Source organism: Balaenoptera borealis (assembly GCF_965194805.1).
Source record: "Balaenoptera borealis genome assembly, chromosome: 2".
Taxonomy (NCBI): domain Eukaryota; kingdom Metazoa; phylum Chordata; class Mammalia; order Artiodactyla; family Balaenopteridae; genus Balaenoptera; species Balaenoptera borealis.
This window is the reverse complement of record NC_138867.1, coordinates 112,728,043-112,754,876: the sequence shown is the minus strand read 5'-3', so window position 1 is coordinate 112,754,876 and position 26,834 is coordinate 112,728,043. Positions and strand designations below refer to the sequence as shown.

The 26,834-nt window shown below is 46.2% G+C and overlaps 1 protein-coding gene across 4 annotated transcripts in view; it reads left to right on the top strand.

The window, feature by feature from the left end:
• Positions 1-26,834, top strand: part of FSTL4 (follistatin like 4) — a 717,999-nt gene that overhangs the window by 496,158 nt on the left and 195,007 nt on the right. The window contains exon 1 of one of the 4 annotated variants that reach the window (XM_082378914.1): positions 1,095-1,315. The exons of the other annotated variants lie outside the window; for them this stretch is intronic. The gene's annotated coding sequence lies outside the window, so the exon portion shown is untranslated. Of the gene's footprint in view, positions 1-1,094; positions 1,316-26,834 lie in introns of those variants that run through there. 4 annotated transcript variants of the gene reach the window in all.

The following is a 26,834-nucleotide window of genomic DNA, read 5'->3' as shown; positions in this document are numbered from 1 at the left end:
GAATCTACTTTCAGAAAGCTCCCCTAAATGAAAGTAGTAGAATCACTCTGCTTGCAGGAAATTAAAGTCACCAGATGCAGTGAACTCTGTCCACTTGTTATAAGCAGGGTGTGTGTGTTGTGTGTTTCTCTCTGCAGCGGGAGGAAAGAGCTCATCCAGTGACCTGGCAGATATGTCTGTTTACTTGTCTTCCTTAGGGAATTGTGTTCCACTGTCTGTCCCTTAGTCCTCTCCTGCCCACTTTGGTCAGCTGAGGTGTGGCCCACAGGCCTGTCACCGGTTGACCAGCAAATGCTTCTGTGAGCCCCACATGCCCCTTTCATTCTGCCTGGCTGAGTTCTCTGATCCTCTACCCATACCTCTCTCTCTCCCTGTCTCTTGTGTGTGTAGCCCACTTAATCATTCCTGTTTCCATTAAAATATAGCAAGTTCAAGGTCTTTTTTATGGGCTTTGCAGAGACCTTCGCTTCACCCAGTCAGGTGGAGCTTGTGCACACCCAGCTCTGCATGGGCCCTCGTAACTGAGGTTGTAAATTTCTCCCCCACCTGAGCCTGTCCAGTGATTTCAGGAACCCAGAGGTTGATGGGTCTGATAGCAGAAGCTTTTCCTGGTAGGGGGTAATGGGCAGGAAAGAGGGACTGAGGATGAGCTCTTTGCCAAGCTGCAGAAGGAAGAAAACCCCAGAGTGAGGAAGGCATTTCAAAGTGGGACACCCAGGGACACCAGGATAGCAGTGGAGGTGGTGGCAGGAAGGGTCAGTGACGCATCGTCCCAATTATTTAGAGAGTGAGCTTGTGAGTTCTCCTTTCCCCCCCATGAACAAAACCAGATTTTCAAGGGTGTCTCTCAACTATGTGGCCACAAGTGTTGGTTACAGGGAAGTTACAACACTTCAGTGGTATTTAGTGGCAGTGACATGCAGGTAGCCGTAATTCCACAGTCTGGACCATCTCGCCAGGGCCGGGATGCGAGCCAACGGCAGTGAAGCCTGCACAGACCTGTTTGAACGTGAAAGAGAGGTTGGCACATTCACACACGCTCTGTTTTACACCCACGTCTGTCTCCACGTGGATGTGTGCCATGACCAGTGAGGTGAGCACGCTGCACAGAAAGGAAGTCCCGCTCCCTGCCACGGAGCCACCGCGGGCTCTGCTCAACAGGAGGAGGGGACGCTCGTGTCTCCCGTGCCTCCCTGCATCTCCCCCTCACCTGTGTGCCTGCTCACCCCCACCACACCCCACCCCTGGCAAACTATAGCAGCGTGAAGGTCTTGTTTACGTGCCAGGCTTCTCTCAGGAAACACTCTACTCACAGGTTTGTTTTTCTTTAATTGAAGTATAGTTGGTTTACGATGTTGTGTTAGTTTCAGGTGTACAGCAAAGTGATTCAGATATATATATAAGTGTGTGTGTTCTGTTTTTAATTCTTTTCCATTATAGGTTATTACAAGATACTGAATATAGTTCCCTGTGCTATACAGTAAATCAGTAAATCATTGTTTATCTATTTTATATATGGAAGTGTGCATCTATTAATCCCATACTCCCAATATATTCCTCCCCCCTCTCCACTTTGGTTAACCATAAATTTGTTTTCTGTGTCTGTCTGCTCACGGTTTTAAAGGAACAAACTTTGCATTTTAAAAAGTTTTGTGGCTCTCAGGGCAAACAGTTGTGGGTATCAGGAAGCCCTAATGAGAACGGGCATCTGTAGAGAAAGAAGGCAGAGTCCGCTGCTGGGAAATGTGGTTTCTCTCCCGTGAGAAACGCCGACAGGAGCCCATGTACTCATTTAGAGAAACAGTTGGTGGGAAACAAGATGCACCCTTGAACGTGCCTGTCTAGAAGGCTGGGGAAGAAGTAACTCGAAGTGAAGGCTCCGCCGGCCTTCCTTTGGGTGCAGCTCCACAGGGACTCAGTTGGCTGCGATTACAATCATCAAAATTTGCAGCAAATTATTGTGATTTTACGCTTCTCACCCTTTTGAAGAGATCAGAGAATTTGGCTTGGAATGGAAGGCAGGGTAATAGCTAATGCAAGAAGCTCATGCAGTGTGCCGGGCCCAAGGCTGGGTACTTTATTAACTCTTTCTCATCAACCCCACACGGCCCTCCCAGATACGGACTATTAGTATTCCTACTTGGCAGATGAGGAAACCGAGGCTCAGAGAGGTTTAGTGACTTGCCCAAGACTAGCCAGCTGGTGAGGGGGAGAGCTGCACTTCAGAGTCACGTCTCTGACTTTTTTTTTTTTTTTTTTTTTTTATTTATTTTTGGCTGTGTTGGGTCTTACTTTCTGTGCGAGGGCTTTCTCTAGTTGCGGCAAGTGGGGGCCACTCTTCATCATGGTGCGCAGGCTTCTCACTATCACGGCCTCTCTTGTCGCGGAGCACAGGCTCCAGATGCGCAGGCTCAGTAGTTGTGGCTCACGGGCCTAGTTGCTCCGTGACATGTGGGATCTTCCCAGACCAGGGCTCGAACCCGTGTCCCCTGCATTGGCAGGCAGATTCTCAACCACTGCGCCACCAAGGAAGCCCACGTCTCTGACTTTTTGATTTTAAATGTTACATATTGTCTTAGCGCCTACTGCTGTACTGCCTCTCTTATACCTATAGTGATTTTTACAATTAACAAAAGGAAATAAGCTCTGGAAATCACTGGACTTTTAAAGCACTCAGTGACTGTTGCTCACCATCGTGGCAGATGGTGCCTGTGTCCACATTCTGTTCTGAAGGAGGGATTTTTCACACATGCAGCTGACAGGCACCTTGCTGTTAGCCACTCTCGTCTCAACAAAGAAATGGTGTTTTTTTTTTTAAAGATTTCTTCCTTTGTAGTCTTTCCTCCTTCTCCTATGCCTTCTGCATATGTGCTGATTTTTATAAATAAAAAAGGACAGAGACTTTGCCGTGAGCCCCACCCAGTCTAACCGTGGGTCAGGATGAGCTGGGAACCACGTGTGTTCTCCTCGGAGGTGCCAGTGGACAGAGTGGGCTTGGGGCCAAGCCGCCGACCAGGCCTGCTGACTCGGCCTCCCACTGCGGCCCCAGGCGGGGTCCTGGGAGGACCAGGAACCTGTGGGATGGCCCGAGGTGGTGTCCATGGAGAAGGGGATCGGAGCGGGTGTGATCAGGGAAAGCACAGCATCACGCAGGATTTACAAGCAGCACCAAGGTGTGTCCTGACTTCATTCCACCTGTTCGCTCTCGTTCCTGGGGCAAGTAAAGCAGTGGCCTGTTTTCGACATTACGTGGACCAAGGTTCACTCTTAGGCTTCAGGATTGTTTAAAAAAAATCTGTGGTTCTTATATCTGGCCGTTCATGACTTGGCAGGTCTCAACAACTCAGCGTTTCATTTATTTCACAAGCACTGTGTGCCAGGCCCAGTTTAGGGGCTGGGGACTCAGGAGGAGTGTGAAGTGGCCCCTGCCTGTGGGGAGCTCCTAGTGGAGATGCATGTAAACCAGGGTGGGAAGCACCACAGTGGAGCACCTCCAGTCTCTTATGGAAGGAACCGGGAGGCCTCCTGGAGGAGGTGCCATCTGGGCTGAGTACTGAACGATGGGTAGAAATGGGTTAGTCAAAGACGAAGGGGAAGAGCCTTTTAGGCCGAGGGTTGGGGTGTGAAGCCAGTATGGGGAGCCACAAGCCACCTGCTGTTTCTCCAAATATGAAGTTCAAGGTGGGAGAAAGCAGCAAGAGCTGAATCTGGAGAGGGGCTTTGGCCAATTCTGGGCTAGACCTTGAACTTCAGGTTAAGGGGATGGGGGCTTTCTTTTGCAGGCAGGATTTGGGGGTTTTAAACAGTCTGGCTGGTGTTTAGAAAGATCACCCAGCATTGCCATGGGGAGCAGCTTGGGGCAGAGCCCAGCGAGGAGGCGTTTGACGCATGCAGCAGAGAGATGTGGGAGCCTGAGTTAAGGGAGTGGACAGACTGGGGAACTCTTCAGGAAAAATCAGTTTGGCAGGACCAGGGACTGGTTGAACACCCTGGGAGAAAGAGGTGGGAGTGACGTCGAGGCTCATGGCCTGGATGGAGCGCATCATGCCTTTTCCACCGAGATGGGGACGCAGGAGCGGAAGCTTTGTGAGTGGTAGACTCACCCCGTCTGCTGTGGATGTGGGGAGTCTAAGGCCCTGCAGGAAGGCTGGGGGAAGAGGGACTCAGTTTCTATAAAAGCCTGCCCTCTAGACTTCAGCCATTCCTTCCTAAAGAGGCTTTCAAACATTTTGGGGATGGCAGAGTCAGCCCTGCCTCCTACCCTTACTGCATTAGTCGGGGCTCTCCAGAGACACAGAACCAGTAGGATGTGTTTAGAGAGAGAAAGAGATTTTTTTATACGGAATTAGCTCATGTGGTTATGGAGGCTGAGAAGTCCCAAATCTGCAGGATGGGCCAGCAGGCTGGAGACTCAGAAGGAGCCAGCGTTCCATTGCGAATCTGAAGGTCATCTGCTGGAGAATTCTGTCTTACTTGAGGGAGAGTTGGTCTTTTGTTCTATTCAGGCCTTCAACTGATTGGATGAGGCCCACCCACATTGTGGAAGGCCATCTGCTTTGCTCAGTTCACTGGTTTAAATTTTAATCACATCCAGAACACCCTTACAGAAATACCCAGAATAATGTTTGATCACCTATCAGGGTGCTGTTGCCCAGCCAAGTTGACACATAAAACTAAGCACTATCTACTCACCCCAGGGTTGTTCTAACTGCCTTCGTCAGACCTTAGCCAGTCCTCGTCTAACTGTAAGTATAGGCCATCGCTGGGTAGGTCTGCATGAGGTTCTTCGATCCACAGGAAGCAAGCATCCCATCTGGACCAGGCCCTGAACAGCCGTGCGGACGTGCTGGCCCTTTGTCAGGGGCACACCCCATTGCCACTCCATCTAGAGAGCAGGACGTGAGTCAGGAAGGAGGCACTGCTTAGATGTCCAGTGAGAGGTGTGCTTCCCCCACCCTGGGGCTCAGTCCCTGACCCTGGGCTGCAGATGGAGTGTTGACTCTCGGGGTCATTGCACCTGCTTCCCCTGAATTGCAGCCCAGCCCTCACCCCCACCCAGCACCCAGGAGATCCACCGAAGGGGGGTGTGGCACTCACCCCAGAAGGCCCCACCCTCCTGCACCCACCAACCTTAGAGGTGCTTTCTGCCAATGGCTGTTTTCCTAGTCAAGTTCTTCTCTCCCACAAGCTTAATAGTTTAAACAATAGCTATCTGAAATTATACTTAAACACTCAAATGATATAAGATACAAACTTGAGAGGAGAAAAATCAAAGGGGAACAAAGGCGTCAAATTTCTCGAAACACAAGGAAGATGTACACATGGCGGGAGATGGTGGCAGGGCACAAAGGCTGCTGATTAAATCCTAACGTGGCTCCGTTCCAAGGATACCTTTGTCTGGAACCGCACACCTCAGCCAGCAAGCTGCCAGGTTCAGAGAAACAGGAATCAAAGTATTTAATCAGCTGCCTTGGTTGACGGTAGCGTTGCGGGGAGAACAGGGAGGTGCGGTACCTCCTGGATATGAAGGCGGCAGCAGGAGACCCGCCTCTTAATAAGACAGTGACCAATTAACAGAGCAAATGTTTGAGGTGTCCCCGCCGAGTGATGGGATGCCTTTTCTTCTCCCAGAGCCCCCTGGGGGCCAGTCAGTCAGACAGGCAGGTACATGACTTAAGTTAATTGGAGAAAAACTCTTTCCAGGGAAGTGAGCACTGGCTTGTCATTTATCAGGACCGAAGTTTGTTTTTGACAAGTATCTTTGCCTGACCTGGGACAAGACATGTCCTTCAGATAGGCTCCCTGTCCCTACCACCCACCACCATGGAGACTGTGTGGTTGGGTTTCTCACCAGGGGATCACAGAGCCAGAGGGCAAGGCTGCGAATCTGGGAAGCCAGGAGAATTTTGCAGTAGAGGTGCCCGGTGCACCTGGTCTGTGGTCCGTGAGAGGGTAGCTCTCCTCCCCTGTCCAGGCCGAGTCTGGAGAGCCCCTGCCAGGACCCCACTGGGGTCTGGGATCCCGGGATGACCAGGAAGGGGTGCAGGATGTGGGCCACGGGAGAGACTGGGACGCAGGACGTTGGAAGCTCAGGGGAGGGCAAAGTCAGGGTGGGCTAGGCTCGCTCTGACGGGGAGGAGTTGGTCATGCCGAGGGAGAGGCTGGCTGACTCCCGAGCGGGCCGAGGAGTAGATTTCAGTAACGGCCCCGTGGACACACGGGCCCCCGCCAGCTGAAGTCGGAGGCCAGTTAAGAGGGGGGGGAAGCTGACTGCACATCCCCCAGGCAGGCGCAGTCCCCCCTTCTCTCTCTCCTCCCCGCTGCCCCCTCCCCCATCTTCTCACCTCCCCCTTTCTGCTTTCCCTCTCCGCCCCTCTCCCCAGGAAGTGTGGCTTGAGTGTGCCCACACATACCTAAAACAAGCGGCTGGAAAATTACCTGTTTCTCAGTGAACTGGGTGTCACCAGTAGTTTTAATGACTTAAGCAGTTTCACTGGCGTTTAGACACAGTTGAAATACGGAATTGTCCACCCTCCCCTGGACATCATCACCCAGTGTGGGGTATGGGATGGGACCCCTTCCGTCTGACTCTCCTGGTATGTGAATGGCAGCGACTCCACATGAGCCAGCAAGGTTGTCTTTTGTTAGAGGAATCCTTCTCTCCAGCTTTTCCATCACAGTCTAGATTATAAATAAGTGACTAACTCAACAATCAAGTGAGTAATTTCTCAGGGTTCTTGCCTCCAGTTTAAAGAGGGAGGAGGAAGGGATGATGGGAACTAACAGTCAGGCTGGTGGGTGGGAATTATCCCCGCTTGTGAAGCGGAGACCAAGGCTCCGAGGTGGACTTCGCACCGCACCCCACAGCCAGTCAGCACAGCAAGTCACACGGACCCCCCGCAGCACCGGCGCCCCCGTCATCGCTGATGGGGAAGGGGGTGTGGTGAGTGAGCACAACTCCGGCTGGGCTGTTCTCCGGAGTCCCCTCACTCACAGGTCAGTCGAAGTCGTGTGTGGGACCACATCTACAAGCGGACATGTATCCTTCCATGAGAACGCGTTCGCAGGTGGGAGTGCGTCGGAGAAAATTAAACACCGTTCCCCTTCACGTCTGGTCCCACTCTACTACTAGGGAAAATCCAACGGCGGCTGTAAATCCCGAAAACAGAACATAAGGGCTATTGGGTTTAAGGCTAAAATTCATCTCTCCGTAGCCTCGGAAGGAAACAATCTCCTTACACGTCATTTCAGTACCTCCTGGTTATTATATCTAGGTTTCACTTTTGCCCACCAGGTATCCTACATATGCAAACAGAAATGATGAAGCCACGAAAAGAAGCTGTTCTTTTAAGTTTCGTGTCAGAGCAGTTTGAAACTTTTAGCATAACAAAAGCAATTACATTAATCATACACAAATTGCTTCCTAGTGACCAAATTTTACATTCCTGAATCCTTCAAGTGTTTAAGAATATCCACAAAATTAACATTTTAGGGACAGGACTAAAAGACTTCCCAGTGTCTTCCAAGGTTTCTGCCCTGGGCCTGGGTATGGGCCTGGTTTAACAAGCATGAGTGTATAAAGCCTAAATGTTCCTCTTTAGCCCTTGGCACGATAGTGATCAATTAATTAGGAGGTAATAGGTAATATCATCCCTCCGCTGAACTGTAGAGACCAGATGCGCCTTGCTCAGTGCTGTATCCTGGGCACCTGGCATGGACTAAGCATGCCATAAACACATGCTCAGGAGAGGGAGGGAAAGCAGGGGAGAGACTGGACGGACGCAAGCCTGGTTTTCACCTTGGTCAGTAGAACAGCAAACAGTTGATGATTTCAAAGCTGAGAAGGACAGAGGAAACCTCGATGAACAGCACTCAGTCTGTTACTCACATGGCAGCGTCACCTACAGCAGGATGTGCTCAGGCCAGAGAAGTGTTCCAAGGCCATGCCCTCTCCCACAGGCACACCTCTTCCTCCAGGGTTGAGTTCTATGAGCCTTGGCGATCCCCTGCACGTAGATGTGCCCATGTGCAGTGCTGACCTGCCGGCACATTCAAAGGAGTGGAAGGGAAGCCACTTGTTGAAAACGGAATGGTTTTCTTCATTTTTTATGATGAAATATGACATGCAGACAGAAGAGGATACAAAATGTATGTTTGCAATTTAAAAAAACCTTGAGAAGAGCCATGTTTTAGGAATTAGGCTATGCTTTAGAAACACCCCCTCTCTCCTGCCCCCCACCAAACTCACATCTTCCTCCCTGCCCTAGAGGTGTGTGCTATCCTCTCTGCCTTCTGTGATCATCATGTTCTGGCTTTTCTTTATAGTTGTCTCACCTAAATATGTGTTGAGACATGGTTTGCTTTTTCCCAGTTTTGAACCTCATATAAACGGAACTGCGTTGTAGATGTTCTGTTTTGATTTGCTGCCCTCACATGACATCGTTATCTGTAAGACTCATCCATGTTGAGTACAGCTGTAGCTTGTTTGTTTGTGTTGCTGAAAACCCCTTATATGAACGTATCACCATTTATCCATCCTACTGCTGACAGCCAGCATCAGTTCCCACTCGGGGCTATTCTAGGCAATGCCACTGGAATCATTCTCATAAATGTCTTCCACTGTGCACATGCAAGAGCTTTTCTAGTGTGTATCCCTGGGCAGTATGCTTCTTTAGCCTTACTAGATATTGTCATACTGTCTTCCAAAATTGTTGACCAGTTTACCCTGAAAACAGCAGGGTGTGAGAGCTCCTGCCCTTCCCACTGACACTTGTGACAGCTAAACATGTTTAATTTTTGCCAGTCTGGGGGGTATGAAATGCTATCTCATTGTGGTTTAACTGAGACTTTTTTCTAATTACCAATAAGACTAAGTATCATTTCATTTGTTTATTATCCATTTTGATTTCCTCTTCTCTCAAGGACCTGCCCAAGTTTTCTGTTCATTTTTCTATTCAGTTGTTTGTCTTTTTTAAATTGATTTGTAAGAGTTCTTCCTATACTCTGGATACTTATTCTTTGTTGATTATGTTTATTACAAACATATTCTTCCAATGGTGGCTTGACTTTTCACTCTGTCTTGTTTTCTTTTTAAGGATGGAAGTTCTTCATGTTAATATAGTTGAATTTATCAAATTTTCCTTCATATTGCAATATATAAATGTATCAAGTCAACATGTACCATTTAAACATACACAATGTTATATGTCAATTATATCTCAATTAAAAAAAAAACTTTTCCATTATGGTTAGTGGATTTTATGCTTTTTTAAATAAATCCTTCCCTGTCCCCCTACATTATTCTATATCATTATTATAGTGTTGCTTTTTACATTTAGTTTTTTTAATATAATAGTTTTATTGAGATATAATTCACATACCATTCAATTCACTTATATAAAGTATACAATTCAATAATTTTTAAAATATCCCAAGAGTTATGCAAACATCACTATAAACAATTTTAAAACATCTTCCTCCCCTCCAAAAAGAAACCCTGAACCACTAGCAGTCAGTCCTCATTTCTCCCATCCCACCTGTAACCCTCCCAGCCTGAGCAAACATGGTAATCTACTTTCCACCTCTACATACTTGCCTATTCTAGACATTTGATGGAGTATATGGTCTTTCATGATTGGCTTCTTTCACTTAGTATCATGTTTTCAAGATTCACCTACATTGTAGCATATATAAGTACCTCATTCCTTTTTATTGCCAAATAAAATTCCATTGCATGGATACACTAAATTTTATTCTTTTATCAGTTGAGAAACATTTGGGTCATTTCCCCTTTGGGGCTGTTATAAATATGCTGCTATAAAGATTTGTGTACAAGTTTTTGTGTGGATATATATATGTTATCATTTCTCTTGGGTATTTACATAGGAGTAGAGTTGCTGGGTCATATCTGAATTCTGTGTTCAACCTTTTGAGGAACTGCCAAAATGTTTTCCAAAGTGACTGAACCATGTTACATTCCCACCAGCAGTGCATGAGGGTTCCAATTTCTCCCTATCTTTGCCAATGCTTGTTATTATCTGTCTTTTTAATTACAGTCTTCCAAGCAGGTGTGAAGTGGTATCTCATGTGTTTTGATTTGCATTTCCTTGGTGGGTAATGATTTTGAGCATCTTCTCATGTGATTATTGGTTATCTGTATATCTTCTTTGGAAAACTATGTATTTATATCCTTTACCCATTTTTAATTGGACAATTTGTCTTTTCTTATCGAGTTATAAGAGTTCTTTATGTATTCCTGATACATGTCTCTTATAGTATATATGCTTTGCAAATATTCTCTCTTATTTTTTATGTTCTTCTTTTCACTTTCTTTATGTTATCCTTTGAAGAATGAAAGTTATTAATTTTGATGAAGTTCAATTTACCTATTTATTATTTTGTCAGTTGTACTTTTGGTGTCATATTTAAGATAGCTTTGCCTAACACAAGATTACAAAGATTTACTATAGTTTTTTTTTCTGAGTCTTACAGTTGTAACATTTACATCTTACGTTTTAGCATTTACATTTAGATCTTATATTAAGGCCTTAAGTCCATTTTGAGTTAATTTTTGCATACATTGTGATACAAGGGTCCAGTGTCACATTTTTACATGTGGATATCCAGTTGTCCCAGCACCATTTGTTTTAAAGAGTACTCTTTCCCTTTGAATTGTCTTGGGACTCTTATTGAAAATCAGTTAACCGTAATTGTAACAGTTTATTTCTAGACTCTTAAGTCCATTCTGTTGATCTGTATGTCTATCCTTAGGCTGGTACCACATTGTCTTGATTACTGCAGCCTTGTAGTAAGTTTTGAAATCAGGAAATGTGAATCCTCTGACTTCGTTATTCTTTTGTAAGATCATTTTGGCTATTCTGGGTCCTTTGCATTGCATTGGATCAGCTTGTTAATTTCTGCAGAGTCAGCTGACATTCTAATAGGTGTTGTATTGAATGAGTCAATCAGTTTGGGAAGTGTTGCTGTCTTAACAGTATTAAGGCTTCTGATCCATGACCACGGGATGTCTTTCCATTTATTTTGGTCTTCTTTAGTTTCTTTCAACATTTTTTTGCAGTTCTGTGGTAAAACTTTTACACTTCTTTGGTTAAATTTATTCCTAAGTATTTTATTCTGTTTGAATCTGCTGTAAATAGAATTGTTTTCATATTTTCATTTTCGGAGTGCTTATTGTTCATATATAGAAATACAACTGATTTTTTGTGTATTGGTCTTGTACCCTGTAAACTTGCCAAATTCATTTAGTAGTTTTAATAGGTTTTTTTTTATATGACTTAGAATTATCTATATATAAGATAATGTGAGCATAAATATAGTTTTACTTCTTCCTTTCTAATCTGGGTGCCTTATATTTCATTTTCTTGCCTAATTGCCATAGGTAGAACCCCCAGTGCAGTGCTGAATAGAAGTGGCAAAAGCAGACATCTTTGTCTTGTTCCTGATCTTAGGGGAAAGCATTCAGTCTTTCGCTATTAAGTATGATATTAACTGTGGGTTTTCCATAGATGTTCATTATCACGTTGAGAAGCTCCCTTCTATTCCTACTTTGTTGAGTGTTTTTTTAATCAAAAAAGGAATTTTATACTTTATCATTTTTTTTCTGCAACCCTTGAGATGATCATGTGGTTTTGTTCTTTTTTCTATTTATATTGTATATTACATAGATTGATTTCATATGCTAAGCCAACCTTACATTACTTGGATAAATCCCATTTGGCCATGGTATATAATCCTTTTTATGTGTTGCTGGATTTGGTTTGTTAGTATTTTGTTGAGGAGAATTTTTTTTTTGTACCTATAATCATAAGAGATGTTGGTCAGTAGTTTTATTTTCCCTGTAATGCCTTGTCTAGCTTTAGTATCAGTGTGATACTGGCCTCATAGAATGAGTTGGGAAGTGTTCCCATCCCTTCTATTTTATGGATGACTTTATGAAGAATTGGTATTAAATCTTTTTAAATGTTTGGTAGACTTCACCAATAAATCCATCTGGTCCTGCACTTCTTTGTGGTAAATTTTTAAATAGTTAATTAAATATCTTTACTTGTATAGATTTTCTGTTTCTTCTTGAGTCAATTTCAGTAGTTTGTGTGTTTCTACAAATTTATCCAGTTCATCAAAGTTATCTAGTTTGTTGGTATACAGTAGTTCATGTTACTACCTTATCCTTTTTATTCTGTAAAATCAGTAGTAATAGACCCTCTTTGATTTCTGTTTTTAGGAATTTGAGCCTTCTGTATTTTTTTCTTATCAGTCTAGCTAAAATTTTGTCAGTTTTGTTTTTTGTTTTTTTTAAGGAGACAACTTTTGGTTCTGTTGATTTTATTTTTCTATTCTTTATTTCACTAATTTCTACTCTAATCTTTACTATTTCTATCCCCTACTTACTTTAGGTTTAGGTTGCTCTACTTTTCTAGTGTGTTAAGGTAGACGGTTAGGTTATTGATTTGAGATTTGTTTTTCTTTTAACGAGGAATTTACAGCTATAAATTCATTCCCCTCTAAGCACTCCTTTAGCTGCATACCTTAAGTTTTGTTATATTGCATCTTCATTTTCATCCATCTCAAAACATTTTCTAATTTGCCTTGTTATTTCTTCTGTGATTGAGTGGTTATTTAGGAGTATGTTGTTTAATTTCCACATATCTGTGAACTTCCCAAATTTTATTTTTGATATTGATTTCTAATTTCATTCTATTGTGGTGGGAGAACATATTTTATATTATTTCAGTCCTTTTAAGTGTATTAAGCCTTGTTTTATGGTATAGAATATGGTCTATCCTAGAGAATGTTCTGTGTACACTTGAGAAAAATGTGTATTCTACTCTTGTTGGATGGAGAATTCTATAAAGGTCTGTTAGGTCTAGTTGGTTTATGGTGTTGTCCAGGTCTTCTATTTCCTTGTTTATCTTCTGCCTAGTTGTTTTCTCCAGTATTAAAAGTGGGTATTTAATCCTCCAACCATTATTACTGAATTGTCTATTTCTCCCTTAAATTCTGTCATGTTTTTGTTTCATGTATTTTTGGGTTCTGTTGTTAGTTGCATATGTGTTTATAATTGTTAAATATTTCAGGTGAATTGATCCTCTTATCATTATAAAATATTCTTCTCTATCTCTAGTAACATTTTTTTGTTTTAAAGTCTATTTTGTCTGATATTAGTATAATCACTTTAGCTTTCTATAGTTCCGTTTTCCATCCTTTTTCTTTTAACCTGTTTACATCTTTAATTCTGAAGTATATCTCCTATAGACAGCATATATCTGGATCTTGTTTTTTTATACATCCAGATAATCACTGTCTTTTGGTTGGATTGCTTAATCCTTTTACATTGAATATTATTACTGACATAGTTGTTTTCACATTTGATATTTTACTTCATTTTCTATATGTCTTATGTCACTTTGTTCCTCTATTCTTCCTTTATTGGTTTCTTTTGCATTAGATGAATGTTTTCTACTGTAATATTTTAAGTCTTTTAAGGCAATTTCACTATATTTTTGTAGTTGTTTTCTTAGTGATTGCTCTAAGCCTAATCAAATACATCTTAATTTATCAGAATCTCCTTCAGATTCATACCAAATTCCAGTGAGATATAGAAATGTTACTCCTATATACCTGTATTTCCTCTTCCCGTTTTTCTGCTATTATGGTTATACATATTACATCTATATATGTTACAAACCCAACAATACATTGTTATAGTTATTACTTTATGTAATTTTATGTCATTTAAAGAAGATGAGAGGAAAAAGGAGAGCAAGTATAAATTTATAGAATTTGTTATATTAAACTTATTTACTATTTCTGGTTCTCTTCATTGTTTCTGGGGATTCAAGTTGCCGTTTGGTATCATTTCCTTACTCCAATACAATTTTGCATCCACTCGCCTCCCTTGTGCTGTTATTCTCAAATATATTACATTTCTATATGTTATAGGCACAACAGTACAATTATTTACATATTGTTTTATACAGTTGCTTTTTAAATTAGCTAAGACAAGAAAGAAGAAGAAAAATATATTTATATTGTCTTGAATAATTACTTTCACCAGTGTTCTTTGTTTTTTTGTGTGTGTGGATTTGAATTACCATCTGGGGTCACTTGCTTTCAGCCTGAAGAGCTTCCTTAGTATTTCTTGTAAGGTGGATATGCTAGCAACAAATTATCTAAGTTTTTGTTTGCCTGGGAATGTCCTTATTTTCCCTGCATTTTTGAAAAACAGTTTTGTTGGCAATAACATTCATTGCTGTCAGTTTATTTTTTCTTTTAGCATCCCACTGCCTTCTGGCCTCCATTGTTTCTGATAAGAAGTCAGTTGTTAACCATACTGAAGGTTCCTTTGTACCTGATGAGTTGTTTTTTTGGTTGTTTGTTTTGCCTGCTGCTTTCAAATTTTTCTCTTTGTCTTTCAACATCTTTACTATATGACCGAGTGTGGATCTTTTTGTGTTTCTCCTACTTGGAATTTGTTGAGTTTCTTGGATGTATAGATTAATGTTTTTCCTCCAATTTGGGAAGTTTTCAGCCATTAGTCCTTTAAATATTTTTTCTGCATCTTCTTCTCTCTCCCCTCCTTCTGGTGCTCCCATTATACATATGTTGGTGTGCTTAATGGTATGCCATATGTCTTTGAAGCTTTGTTCATTTTTGTTTTGTTTATTTCCTTCCCTGGTAAATTGGCCAGCCTATAGTCTAGTTTGTAGAGCTAACAGCCTCCTCTTAATTGCTTACCACCAAAATCTCCTTGTTATAAGAGCACTCTTAGGCTTGAACTTCTCCATACTCTGTTCCAAATAAAGTCACTTCCTCTTAGTCACAGCTCTCCATTTTTTTGTGGCCTGCCTCTCCCCTTGGGCAAAATCTCCAAACCAGTGCTCCAGAGCTTGAGGCAGGGGTAGTGGCCCGATTCTCTCAGAGTGACACCCCTGGTTTAGGTTTGAGGTGCTAGCTAGGTGGCGATTGTAGCCTCTGGTCTTCTCAGCTTGCCTCTCCCATCATGGGACCTGTGTCCTGTGAGTGAGCTGGGGTGAGAGCAGCTGGGGCCTCAGTATCCTTGGCCTGCCTTGCCAGCAGTAGAATTTCCATCCTATGAGTCAGGGCTGGATATAAGAAGTGAAACCCATATCCCTCAGCTGCACTTGACTTGAATTTAGCTTATGCAAAATGGAGGAAGGAAGGATGAGAAATGCTGGTGTCCTGCCCTCCCAGGAAGGTACTATAGGCCTTGAGTGAGAGCTGGAAGTGAAGGAGCTCTATCTCCTGGGCCACTCCCATCCAGAGTAGAGAGGGGAAAGTAAGCAGGTCATGGCTCAAGTAAGACTCTCACTGTTCTTACTGAGAGTTATTAGGTTTTCTTTTAAAAAAAAGTTTCTTCATGTGTTGTATGCCCTTAAGACAATTTCCAGACACTTTAAAAAATGGTTTTAAAAATCATTTTACCAGTTATGGTTGTTTCTCTGGGAAGCATGTCTCCAGAGCTCCTTATGCCATCATTCCAGAGGTAGAATCTCATATTTATTTTTTCTTCTACATGGAAGTAATTTTTTACGAATAGTGTCAAACAGAGGCCATTTTTTCCCACATTGTGCTTGCATCATTTCTTAAGAGGTCCATCTGTTCCCCTGGAGATCTACAATAAGATCTCTGTCCTATAGCAAATGCTCATATTTTCAGGGGCCTATTGTGGAACCCTTTCTTCTATTCATTTGATCTATTCCTACACCAATACCACACTGTCTCAATTAGTAGAGTTTTATAATAAGTTTTGATATCTCATAGGGCAGGCCCTTGTTGTTCTTCTTTGGGAGCACTGCAGCTGTCCTTGGTCCTTTATACCTATCAATAAATTGTAGAAGAAGCTTGTTCAGTGCACGCAGCCATGTGCACATGCACACATGCGTGTGTGCACATACCCTGTTGGAAATTTAATTTGTATTGAATTGAATCTCTGGGTCAGTTCAGGAGATTTGACATATTTACACAACTGTATCTTTTAATCCCCAAACGTACCATATCCCTCCATTTGTTTAGGTCTGAATATCAACTGATACAAGTAGTATGTTTGCTCTCCAGGCCATGGATCTTTCAGTGACTTGTAACATTTTCTCCTGTCTCCACTCCTTTGTCACAAGGGTTGATCTCACTTTAAATTGTGTCAGTGGGAGAGAAACAAATTAACCTTAGAGTTTATTACTGATCCAGATGTGACAGAAAGCCAGATTTCCAGACAGGTAGATATTTAGGGAGCTGCCTCTAATGGATCAACTATACCCAATGGGAGCAAGAATAGAGGAAAGTATATTTCAAAATAGCACCTACTTTGAAGCTCCTCCACCACTTTTAACTAACCAGTTTGTTTCCCTTCATGCTTTCACCAACATTCCAGCCATTTTCTGACAATGGGGAACTAGCGTGAGGCTCTGCTACTTCAATCAAGGCAGCAAAACCTTGATTGGGGTTTTTTAAAGTAACCACTGTTGCTTTCTTTTTATTGTTGTTTTTCTGATTACAAAGGTATTATGTATTATTTGCAGAAAATTTAGGAAGTACAGGAAAGCACAAAAGAGAAAAATAAAATGTATTTGCCATCAGAGAGAACCGCGGATAATATTTTGGCATATAACTTTAGAGTTTTTTTCTTTATGTGTATATATGCACCCATGTGCACACCTTTTGTTTTCCAAAATAACACTTTAAGTGTTATTGTAAGTCGAGCCATCACTCTCTTGGGAGAAGGGCCTCCAACCCAGGCAGGGCAGGTGGTGGGGATGCAGAGGTGCATTGCAGGTTAAGTGGGCAGAGAATTCCTTCAGGAGAGGCAGAAGTGTCCAAATTGAAACAGCCCCTGCAGTTCTGCATCATATAAACATTTTTAAAATCATGTACTTGGTTAAGTTATGTGCCAGCTCACTCATGGTGCTCAGCCCACTCATTTTTAGATGGTTAACTTACGATTTTCATGACCTTTAGGTTCCTTCCAACTCCAAAATGTTGGGATTACAAGGTCTCCCTGTCATAGGGCTGAATGGTTGCCATGACGATGTTTTGTTTGGCTTTTCACCAAGGACATGATTGGAAGAGTCCGTATTTAACCAGCATGTAGTGCCGTCCCTATTTCCAACTAGAAGGGAAATGTTACAAGGTCGTTCCATCTGCACAACTTACTTGTACAGAGAAGAGACGGTGTTTCAGAGCTTGTCTCTGGTGAAGTGTCTGTGTGCCCTGGGCTCAGGCCCCTTGCTGAGACCCTGCCCTTCTCCCTTCAGCTCTGCCACTGACATGTACCCTCCCCTGAAAGGATCTTAGTGTGAACAAACTTATCTCCATAGTGACTGGTTAGGAGAAATTTGTACAACTGCCTTTAATTATAAAATAAACTCCCTTGTGCCCAGGGCACTAAGCCTGAGTGTGGGGCAAGTGGGGTAGCGGTGGGCAGGAGGACCTCCCCAGAGCCTGTGAAATCACCCTGAATTACCACCTGGGGTGGGCTCAGGGCTCCCTTACCCGACGGCCTGCATTTCAGGTCCGGCGGAGGCAAGTGACTTGGCTCTTCTACGTGTGCTGATCAGGAGGGAGGCAGAGATTTAGGGGAGAAACTTCCTGCGCTTCCCAAAGGGTGGGGGTGGATAACTGTGAAGCGCCATTTAAGCCAGCATGGAGAAGAGCGTCACACTGCATGCCAGATGATGCTTCATGCTGAAATTTAGGGGACTGTCCACAGCCACCCACGTCAGTACCCCACCCAGGGGGACCAAGGGGCACTGTGGCCCCATCCCAGACTGCATGGCCTAGGTTGCGGTTGGGGCTTCCCATGCAGAGAGTGTGGGAGTTGTGGGATCTGCCCCAGATGGTCACTCAGCGCGGGGCCAGCATCCCAGACTCACAGCCAACCGGCTTAAGGACTGTGCCAACCAAGTCATTAAGGCCAGGGGATATTTGTCCCCCCGTAACACTCAGCCGCCTCTGTGGAGACCAGCGGGGAAGCCAGTGCAGTGGGCTGTTACTGAGTAGATTGACTTGGCCCCAGAAGCAGAATATTCCAGCTCACACGTTCTCACGCTGGTGCTGCTGCTTGTTGATGCTGGTTCCCTCTCACGTGCACACAGTGCATCTCTTCTTCTGTAGGCACCTCGTTACACAGCCCTCCCGTGCTGTTGCCTGTGGATTTCACATTATCACTCTTGAGATGTGTTTCAAGGAGGAGTTACACACTGGAACAAACCCTCCCAATCCCCAACACTTCCCGAGGCCTGGGATTTAAGGTGCAGACAGCCCCCTACGGGGTCCCCATAAATGCAACAGGGAGGTTGCTGGCCTCAGAGCCCCAGCCTCTTCCTCAGTGTGGAAGGTGGGCCACACAGTCCCACCAGGGGGCAGCTGGTAGGAGAGCCTGGCACAAGGAGCTGCCCTTCCTCTGGGCACAATTAGAGGCAGTGCCCTCCTGGTCAGTGTCATGAATTTCTACTTCTCCCCCTGGAAGCCCAGTTTCCACCATAACATGCCACATTTGAAATGCAGATTCCTGGCACCCTCCATAGGTCTAGAGAGAGTGTCCCCATCCACCCCAGGTACTTGATGTTTATACTACAACACCTGACTTTCATTCTGGCTTATTATTCTCACTGCAAGTGTCGCTTGGAACTGGTCCAAAGTGAAGCAGCATCTCTGTAATTGCCCTCATTGGCTTTTTCCCACCTTGTAAGTCCCTCCATGGAAGCCTGGAGGTGGGGTTCCTGCTGGCTCCAGGAGTGGTTGTTGGACTCTCTGGCTGGACGGTGACCAGGAGGCCTGAGCAATGACCCAGTCCTCATAGGGACCTCGAGGGAGGGAAGGGACACGCCACTGAGCCCTGGCTGGACCAGGCTGTGTTGCACGTTCTCTCCTTGGCTTTGCGTGTTGAAGGGGATTCTGACAAGTAGGTGGCCTCCAAGGAGGGAAGACTAGAGTAGCACTCAGTCTAGACATTTCATCCCACAGGACAGTAAAAACAACACTGTAGGTTTTCCCCAACAGTCCCCAAAATCTCAGCCTAAAGCACTGTCTCCCTAGTAAGAAAAACAAGAGGACTCTCTCCAAGTGTGAAGGGCCTTCACCTGGGAGTTTGATGTGGGATGTTTGGGCCCCATGGCAGGTGGACGTTGGGCCTGTGGGTAGGAGGCAGGTTTCCAAGTCTGCTTGTCAGTATCGTGAATCTCATCTCCTCCCCTCTGGAAGCAGCCTCTACCATAACATGGTGAGCCTTCCAACAGCTGGGGCTTTTTATGTGCAACAGAATATGGGGCCTCCCATCCTGGGATGCAGCAGCGGAGGCTGGTGGAAGAGAGGGAGAACTTCCTGCCCTGGGAGGGAAGGTCACCTGGAGGGCCCTCCAGCCTGGAGGTGTCCACTCCAGTAGACACTGCTGGACCTTAGCAGTATTTTTCAAGCCCAAATCAGTTTATTTAAATGATGCTCCCATAACAAACAGCGCCCAATGATCAGTGTGACCATCTTTTTCCATCGCACTTCAAAGGGGTCTGAGAACAAAGGAGAAGATAAGGAGAAGATGACACTTCCTTGTCTTCCGGTGGATGTTTATGCACATGAATCAGCTGCCACTTTCTGTATTATTCTGCTGGCTCTTCAAACGGAGAGGAGGCTTCTCCCCCCTCTGAGAATTCTTGGGTTGAACAGGCAAGTGGCAGCCCTGCCTTAGGGACACCCAGGCAGCTTCTCCCCCCACACACAGGCCTCAGCCTGCCACCAGGCGTCCCACGCTCTCCCCAGACCTCTTCAGTCATGCTGCTTTTTCACTCACGGGGGCCTTGGGGACACTGACCAGCTCCAGCTTGAAATTCCATGAGACCCACATTGGAGAAAGGCTTCAGGAGCAGGTGTGTTCAGCGTCAGGAACGTCACCTGCTGTGGGGGTGTGAGAGAGCAGAGCCGGCTTCCGGGAAACCCCGAAATGCGGGCAGGGCTTACCCAGTCTGTGGAAGCCGAGGTGCAGGCTGGGAGGCTCATCTCACTCAGTCCCCCAAGGCTGTCCTCTACTGATGGCCTGGGAGCGGCCCCCTTCTCAGTGCCTTGGGGCACGCGGGCCGCTGTGCCCCTTCCTCCATGGGCCCATCTTGCCAACGTTACCTGAGACTGCCCAAGAGCCAGGCCTGGAGCTGGGAGGGGAAGCAGCCGAGGTCTCTCTGATTACAGGCCTGATGTATAAGCCCACGGCTGTGCTGGGGCCCAGGTTGCACCCAGTCACCTCCCCTGAGACAGAGTGGCCTCGTAACCCCGGGTCGACTCAGCACCCAGCCTCCCCTCGGCCACCGGCCCCTGTCACTCCATGGAGCCAGTCACCTCGGACGTGGACGGGTCCCCCTCTGAACTCTCTGGCCTTCTCTCCTCTCTCCCCCAGCACCGCTTCATCTCCCATCCTTCACCTCGAGCGGGTGAAACTATGGAGTCCAAACCCTGATGCCCCCTATAGACCAGGCTTCCTAGGCCCACGCGGCTCTCTCCCCAACCCGTCCTCAGGTCCCTCACCACCCCGGCTTGCCCTGGACACATCCCAGTCGTGTCTCTCTTCCGGGCTGGGACAGGCCCTCCATCTCTTCCTTTAGGTATCCTCTGCTAGGCTTTCTGCAGGGCCCATGGCTAATGTTTTTAAAAATTAAAACTGCCCCAAGGATAGACTCCTTAAATGACCGAGATGATTCACGCTAGTGGGATTGCCCTCAGGGTCAGATGCCAATGATGGAACCATCTCTGGCAAAGAAGCAGGGTTGGGGCAGTCTGTCTCAGCCCCTGTCTGGCTGCCCACTGCCCAGCCTGCCAACCACGGCTGCAGTATCCAAGTCACCTTGTCATTCCCTTGGCCATGAGCTGAGCACTCTTGGAGGCAACCAGTTCTCCCCTCTGCCCTGGAGAGCTCAGAGTCGCATAAGGACAGACTGAAAATAATTAGGACATGATTCAAGAGGATGCTCGCCAGGAGAGGGTATGGGGCACTCACACACACATGGCAAGACTTCAAAGGAGAGGGACCCGTGAGCACTGGGGGCAAAGGAGAGGGACCCGTGAGCACTGGGGGAACTGGGGGACCTTCCTGGAGGAGGTGGGATTGGAATCCAGCGCGATGGTCTTGAGTCAGAGAGGGACCAGCCTCAGCAAAGGGCACTGACCAGCAGGCCCTCACTGTCACCTGGCAGACAAGTGCCACTCATCCACCTCTGTCCTGTGTCCTTGCCACCCAGGGCTCTGCCCTCAGCTCTGAGGCTCTGGGGCTTTGGAAGGGGGGAGGGGAGTTGAGTGAGTTCATGGGGTCCTGCTGATGACAGGTGACCGGGTGACTAGGAGTCCACCCAGGAAATAAAATGACACGAGTGCCGTTTAACAATGTTATTTCAGGCTCTACATGCCAGTTGGAGTCTCCAGAGTGTCACCACGTAGGAGACGCCCACCTGTCAGAATGGGGCCTGCCTAAGCTGAGCTTTTGCGGAGAATGAGAAAGCAGGCACCAGGGTGGAGGGAACAAGGCCCTCGCTAGGCTGTGTGCTGGGCTGGCCTGGCATTTCAACCTGCTGGGGTCGTGACTTTGAACAAACCTGGTCCCCGCCCTGCCTCCTGGCAGGTGGCCTCACTTTCTGCTTCTGTACAACGAGGGGTTGGTCTGATTCTCTCTCACCTTCCCGCCGTGATATTCCATGACTCCTCCGTGAGCTGTGTTAACATGTCTCAGTGGGGGCTCAGCCCGGGTCCTGCTGAGGACCCACAGGAGCGAGGAGCCCCAGGGAGGCGGCTGACGGAGGGACGGCGCTTGCCGTGCATTAGCTAGATGCCAGTTGTCAAATGCAACAACTTGCATAATTGGCTTCTTGTTTTAAGAGGCATGATTCTCTTCAACCAATTCTCAAATGCCAGATGGGCACTGAGCTTTGAAAGATATAAAGAGATTAACATTATCAAGGAAAAGGCAGACTTGGGTGGCTTGGAGGCTGGTGGCTTTCAGCAGGCCCCACGCAGGCATGCCTGACAGACCCCGTGTGGATCCCAAGTAGACCTGGAAGCTGGCGTCTGCTGCTTTTCCATCTACTGGGAAGGCTTCTCCGCCTATTGGGAGGGTCACCTATATTTGGCTCAAGACTGGCTTTTCACACTGAAGTGCTGTTGGCCAGAAAATCTTTTGCAGGAAAAGCCAGTTAGCATTAGGAGAAAAATCCTGGCCTGCTAGCTGATCTTCATTCGGTGATTAGTTGGGCCAGATGACAAGCCAGCAACGTGTCCACAGTTAGGGCACCAGGAAAGGACCTAGTAGACTTTGGCTTGAAGGATCCAGGTGCATCTGACAGCAAGGCCAAGAGCACAGGTGCCTGTGGGACCAGATTGCAGGGTCCCCGCGTATAGTTCTGTTCTAGCACATGTCTGTTTCCTAGCTCAGGACATCTGCGTGCCATTCCCCTGTGGTGCTAGGGATCTGTACTGGCCATCAGGAGGCCTGAGTTCTCTTCTGGGTCTCCCTCCTCCTCTCTGGACCTCAATCTCTACAGAGTTGGATAGGCCCCAAGACCTCCCTAATTTCATATACCAACTGCAAGTTTAGGAGTCCCCAACACCACCCTCATGTTTGATCATTTGCTACAAGGGCTCACAGAACTCAGAAAAGCCAGTATACTAGTTGTTATGGTTTATTACAGTAAAAGGATACAGATTAAAAACAGCAGAAAGAAGAGCCACGTAGGGCAGGGTCCAGGAGGCTCCAAGTACAGAGCTCCCGATGGTCCTCCCCCAGCAGTTGTGCATACATGCTTGTTTCTCCCAGCAATGACGTGTGACAACACACGGAGTAACGCCAACAGAGGACACTCACCTGAGCCTTGGTGTCCAAAGATTTCATTGGGACTCAGTCCCATAGAGATGGCTGACTGCCCACGTGGCCGATTAGTCTCCAGCCCTTGCAGAGGTGGAGCTGACACCATGTGGACCTTGGCCCCCATCATAAATTGCATTGTTGGGACTTCCTTGGTGGTGCAGTGGTTGGGAATCTGCCTGCCGATGCGGGGGACACGGGTTCGAGCCCTGGTCCAGGAAGATCCCACATGCCGTGCAGCAAATAAGCCCATGTGCTGCAAATACCGAGCCTGCGCTCTAGAGCCCGCGAGCCACAACTACCATGCCTACGCACCGCAACTACTGAAGCCCGTACGCTTTAGGGACCACATGCCACAACTAGTGAGCCCGCGTGCTGCAACTACTGAAGCCTGCGCACCTAGAGCCCGTGCTCCGCAGCAAGAGAAGCCACCGCAATGAGAAGCCCATGCACCACAACGAAGAGTAGCCCCCGCCCGCTGCAACTTAGAGAAAGCCCGTGCGCAGCAACAAAGACCCAATGCTGCATAAATAAATAAGTAGATAGATATATAGGTAGATAGCATAGACTGTCTGATGCAGCCCAAAGCTCACAGGTCAACAAAGACATCTATCAGGCCAGACATTCCAAGGGCTTAGTGATCACCTCCCAGGAGCCAGGGGGCAGAGGCCAGACTCTCCCTGGACAAGGTTAATCCTTCACTGCATTTTCCATCCACACACAATGAAGGGGTCAGATCAGAGCCTGGTCTCCTGGCTTCTTCAAGGTCTCAGGCTCTGGGGTCTTGATCCTGCCTCTTGGGACTGGGTTTATCAACAGCAGAGCATGGAGAACAAAGTCCAGCCAACCAGCCAAATGCAATGAGAAACTGTTAGATTTCTGTTCAGGTACATCCCATATTACCTGTGGAATTGCGTTTGATTTGTTCTCCCCCAAAGATCATAGCTGGCAGACCCTTTAAAACCATTAGCTTTAATTTTCTACTTTCCTGATCTTTGAATCCAAACTCCTGGTGTGGCCTACTGCAGAAAACCCCACAGTGGCAGGCAAACCTGCTTCCTTGCACTTCTGAACGTCTTTCATCCTCAAGGTGAGGAAGGGCTGAGGGGAGGAAGCGTGGCTAAGCTAAGGCTGTTCCGTGGCTCTGCTCGCTGCCGACAGGCATCCGATGTGAAAGTGCTCACAGAAAAACGCCCATGCCATGGCACTGAGGCCTCTTCACATCATGATCCTAAACCCCTGGGGGCTGCCTGGAACAGAATTAAAGCAGCACAGGCCTTTCTGTGATGCCTTGGTTGGATTCCTAAAAAACTTCTAAGAATCAAGTATGCCATATGGCTGCTTCTTTGTTTACCTTAGGGCTGAAGGGAGACATTCTGGGCCAGAATCTTCCACATTGTTTCAGAGACAACATTTCCAACCCCACACATTTTTAGCTCATGCTAAAAATAGTGGCCCCCACTTTGTGGCGATGTGAAACACATATCTGAGGCCTTTGGAATTGGCATTGCTGGCTGAATGGAGGCTTCACGCACTGTAGGGCAAGTGATTCTGGGTGTCCTGGTATCCACCCCTCTGCGCTGCCTTAAGCAGGTATGCAGTCAGGTCTGCTCATCCCTCACCAGCCCTGAGCTGAGCTCTCCCAGGAAAGAAGGACTGCTGTCCTCCGCCTACATCTGCTCCAAAGATGCTATAACAGAGTCACTCTCAGGACAGACCTTCAAGGGGAGGGCGTTGAATCATGGGAGTGGGTCCCTATCATCTCACGGAGTGGATACTGTTTAGCTTCAACATTCAATACAAATCCAAGTTTAGATGGATCATTGGTCAGCATTAAAATGCCCTGCACCAAAAAATTAAGCAAAGGGTTTTTCTTCTTTTTGCCTTCTCAAGCTAGGGTGAGTGCTTTAAGTAGGCCTAATTTCAAACCTTCTATTTTGAAAATGGTTTCATTGGTGCAAATGATGCAAATGATACTGCTGCTTTGTGCTTGTATAAGAAACGTCTATTTTAGATCTATCACTTGCTGATTTTTTGAGCGAGTAACTGCAGTGAGTTAAAATCCTGGGTACTGGGTTTCACCTGGCCTCGGTGTCACGGGAACATGTGCTTTGGAACCTCCCAAGAAGGGGTGAGAAAGGGGCACAGGGAAGCAGGTGGAAGAAAGCTTTCAGTGGCCATTGTGGAGTCTGAATTATGGGATTATGTTTTAGTAAACTACTGTTGCTTTCATTCTGTCTTCCCTTAGGCTGCTATAACAAATTACCATAGATTAGGTGGCTTAAACAACAAACATTTATTTCTCACAGTTCTAGAGTCTGGGAAGTCCGAGATCTAGGTGTCAGCAGATCTGGTGTCTGGTGAAGGCCTGCTTCCTGGTTTATAGATGACTGCCTTCTCATTGTGTCCTCACGTGGTGGAGAGCAGAGGGAGAAGCATGATCTCCTGACTCTGCTTGTAAAGGCACTAATCTCATTCACAAGGACTCCACCCTCATAACCTAATTATCTCCCAAAGACCCCCACTTCTAGATACTGTCACATTAGGGGGGTTAGGATTTCAACAAATGAAATGTGGGGGGACACAAATATTCAGTCCATAACAGTCAGTAATCATTTATTGAGGACTTGCTGTATCCTTGTGATTATGCCAAGCACTGGGGATATGGTGGTTACCATGACAGACAACATACTTGCCCTTGAGCTGCCTACATTCAAGTAGAGTGAGACAGAGAATAAACACATGAACAGATGAGTGTGATAAATGACTCTGAAAGGAAGTAAATAGGGTGATGTTTCAATGGGGAGTTTCATAGCTAGGGTCTCTGTCAGGAAGGCCTGTGTGAGGTGACACTTGAGTTGAGAGCTGAATGTTCAGGAGGAGTCTGCCATGCAAAAATCTGGGAAAAGAGAGATCCAAGATGAGCCTCAGCCCATGCAAAGGCCCTGAGACTGGAGGGAGCTAGGGCTGCTCAAGGCACAGAAAGGTCACTGTGGCTGGAGCATCAAAAGTGAAGTGAAGGCTGGTAGGAGACGAGGTCAGGGAAGGAGCCAGAAACCCAGGCAGAGGGAGCCTTGTAGATCTGTCTGCTAGAGATAGGAGAGGATCTGCAGGCTGAACCTCATCCCTTTGTCTGGTCCCACCAGAGACCTTGGGATGTGAGATTTGCAGGCTGCGGGATGCTAATGCAGATGGTGAGTGTTAATACCCTTGGTCCTGGTCCGACCTTTTCAGCATTGGGTGTTCTGATTAACTGGCCATCCTCCCACTTCAGCACACGTGGAAGACACTTTGTTCAGGAGGAAGTTGAAATGGCCAGCCCATCTAATAACAGAATATTAAAAAGGTCATAGCAGTACAGCTGAGTCCTCCAACCTACAAATCACAGAGAGTGTCTGCTCAAATAACTCATTCTCCTGACAAATCAAGGAGCAAGGACTGAGCTGCACAGCTGATTAGGCTAGTTGGAAATCAGAGGGCCAGGGAGAAATCGATGGGAGAACATCGCTGCCCCATGCAGGGAGTCGGGGCAGCACAGTGCTGATTAGCAGATCAGCAGGTGGTGTGCATGCTGCCCCCTGGTGGCTGCTCAAATAACAGCAGCGTCTGGAGGTGAGCTGGAGGGCCCAGGGGAGCCTGGTCCAGGTCCAGGTCCTGCGTGGGGAGAGAGGCCCTGTCTAGGGGTCCTGCCAGGCCAGTGGTTTAGCCTTTTCTGTTTTACCACAGAAGTATTAAAAAAACACCTTTCCCTAAACCATGGCTAAATAAAACACTTGCCATTAAAATCCCTAAAGTTGTAATTTTTTTTTTTCTACTAAGGTTTTTTTAGAAATTAGCTTTTGCCATGAACAGCCTTTGGAAAAAGAATGAGCAAGAACAGTCAAAACTCAGACTCCTCATAAAATGAGTATAGGTTTATGGCTTCATTTATTATGGAGTTCCACAAACAACGTTCAAGAAAAATGAC